Source organism: Melanotaenia boesemani, chromosome 5 (genome assembly GCF_017639745.1).
Source record: "Melanotaenia boesemani isolate fMelBoe1 chromosome 5, fMelBoe1.pri, whole genome shotgun sequence".
Taxonomy (NCBI): domain Eukaryota; kingdom Metazoa; phylum Chordata; class Actinopteri; order Atheriniformes; family Melanotaeniidae; genus Melanotaenia; species Melanotaenia boesemani.
The window spans coordinates 25,901,666-25,904,569 of record NC_055686.1 but is presented as its reverse complement, the minus strand read 5'-3'; the positions used below and the strand labels follow the sequence as shown (position 1 = coordinate 25,904,569).

General features: G+C 41.8%; 1 protein-coding gene across 1 annotated transcript in view; it reads right to left on the bottom strand.

Annotated features, from left to right (window-relative positions):
- LOC121640002 overlaps window positions 1-1,358 on the bottom strand; it is a 7,539-nt gene extending 6,181 nt beyond the window's left edge. The window contains exon 1 of the mRNA XM_041985652.1: window positions 1-1,358. This exon is cut by the window's left edge and continues 496 nt beyond it. The gene's annotated coding sequence lies outside the window, so the exon portion shown is untranslated.
- Between the last annotated feature and the right edge of the window lie 1,546 nt (window positions 1,359-2,904).

Genomic DNA, 2,904 nt, shown 5'->3' with positions numbered 1-2,904 from the left:
ACATTGACGGCATGTGATATATGCGCTCTGTCGCTCCAAGTTCCACCCTGATGCCACACGCATGATACGCGCACACACAGATGACCACACTTCCGTCAGCTGATAGAGAGCGCGTCGGAAAACACTTCAACCAGCCAAAACGTTTTTTACGCTCTCCTAGGAATATTGAAACAGTAGCGGGCCATCAAGGAGCAGTTCCAGTGTTAGTAGAGAACATCATGTCCATCACGCGAAAGTGCACTAGCGGAATTTGCCGTCATTGTAATAATTTCTGAGTTGTATTACAGCTTAAAATAGATCCAGGTTTCTTATTTGTGGGTTTTATTACATTTATTCCAGACCTGCGTGGTGTTGGATGTATTCATGCTTTTATCAAACCGGTTAGCCACTGCTGAACTTCTGCGAGAGACCTGTTCGCGGCCAGTGCAGGTCACGTGACACAGACCGGGGACAGCAGCAGTACAAACATCTTCACCTCTTATCCAGATTTTCTGCTTAATTTTTTTCTAACATATTAAAAGAATATTACATTAATGAAGAAAATACATGGATTAAGTCCAACATATACCATGTTTTACAATCAGTTTCTGTTTCCTTGCTTCTGGTCTGTGTCGTTCTTCGCCATATGAGATGTCTAACGTGCCGGCTGTAAGACCCCCTCCCCCTCCCCGCTTCTCTTGGCTTTTTATCAATGTGTTTTTATACTCTGAGTTTGGGTAAGGAGGCAATAATAAAAAAAATGAATATACAGACAGTCGCACACAATAAATTGTTGGTCCATGGTCGCACATTGTTACATGTCATCGTCTTTCTTCGTTGTAGGAGAACTACCTTTGTAGTCATGACAACGCCTAACACGGCGGCTAATGGTCATATCACCGTTTATCTACAAGTTGAGGGACAATATAACGTTTGTACTCACAGAACAACGTAACAGCAGGCTATACAACCGAGGAGGACCCATTAACCATAAAACTTAGCATCGAACCATTTTAATTACGACCTCTTGGTTACAGCTAACTGCTAACTGTGTGAAAGTTCATACTTACCGGTCGAGAAGAAATGTTGCCAACTCTGCATCAGACTTCAGTCCTTTGTTGTTACGAAGCTGTCTCCAGCGCGTGAAGGCGACGCCGATATTTATTCTAGTTTTCCCACGCTTCTGGTCATATAGCTTTTGTGACTCGTAGCGTACTTTTTTCTTCTTACCAGAAGCTAACTCTGGCGGTGATATTGGTCGCTTTGAAGTGGTTTCATCCATGCTTTATATCAAATAGACAAGCCAAGGTCGATTTGTCTAAACTTCTCTGGAAGCTCTGCTCTCACAAATTCACGTGAAGATTGGTGAGGCAATTCAGTCGAAACACTGCCACAGTGCGAAGCTCCACCTCTTCTTCCCTTTCTCTCAACTAATGTAGGAATCGCTTCTGAGCTGTATATTCGAGCTGCTCTGCTATAAATTGTCTTATACTCACTCTACTGGTGGAAAAAAGGTACTACAACTTTTACGGACCGTAAAAAGTTTAAAAAGAACCAATAACTTTGTAATTTCATAAAATATCACATATGAAATGATGGCAAATGACATGTTTTTAAACTTTCTAATTATGGTATTTGTTATTTTTTACATGAATTTATATTGAAAATCCTACAGATTCTGCCTTTAAGCTCAAACAGGTATTTAAATGTATTTGAAATGGTGAAACGTTGAACTGAAATGTGCTGAAGATAGTTAAACATGGCTTAAAATGGCTGAGCTGTGCTTGTTGAAGCATCAGCTGAAGTAGTCATGAAGCTGAAGTCAGTAGTCAAATTATTTAAAGTTTAAACTGAATATTAAAGGTGCTGAACTGGTTGAATGTAGAACAAATGATTGTAAAAGGCAGAAAGAGCTGAAATAAAGTTGAATTGGCAGCTGAACCACAGTCCATCATGTAAGTGAGCAGCAAAGGACATGATTAGAGGACAGAGGAGGAGAGATAGAGGAGGACATGTGGCCTGTTGTATTGAGAAGGACAAGGAGGAGACAGGAGAAGAGGACAGAGACATATGTGGACTCATTAGGAGGACAAAACCAGGTGAGAAGACCATAATCTGGATCAATTGAATGGATGAGGTCAAAGTTCAGCTGGCTCCTAACAGCTGAGATCACTCAGTGAGTTGTCATGACGACGGCCCCCACCTCAGGTGACAGGCACACAGAGAAGAGACCAGAGCTGCATTGTTCCAATCACTCTGCACACCTCCCGAACAACTCTTCATTAAAAGAAAACTATAAGACTTGTCCAAAAAAATAAAAAAATAAGGGGGGCGTCTGATGAACGCAGCCATGTGTCTTTTATTACTGTAACGTGAAAGAAATTTAAATGGGAACCTGTTAAATGCACTGCACTGCTTTGACTTCAGTAACTGATATACAGGCCGATAGCTGAGAATGAAGCTCTGACTTAGAGAGGTGTAATGAAAAAACTAAAAATTGCAGCTCCTTGATGACAACCATTGGTGAAAGCTGAGACATAGGGCTACGATTTGGTGTATAACTTGGACCTGAAAACTAAAAGGTGTGTGTGTGTAAATAGGTTGTTTCCTGTCACATTGATATCTTAAAAACACTGCACTTCCTAAGGAAAGTCGAAGAAAAGCCTGAAAGGAGAAGGTTGTCCTGTGGTTAGGTGTCCCATAATTCATAGCGGCTGGCTCCATAGGACTGAATGAATGAATGAGGGCAAAAGTCAGCTGGCTGCTCACAGCTGAGCGCACTCACTGGGTCGTCATGACAACGGCCCCTCACTTAACTGACAGGCACACAGACTGAGAAAAGAGCTGAGCTGAACTGCCGAATCACTCTGCGCACCTCCCGAACTCCTCATTCCTGACAGAAAACCAAAAGAGATATCAAAATAA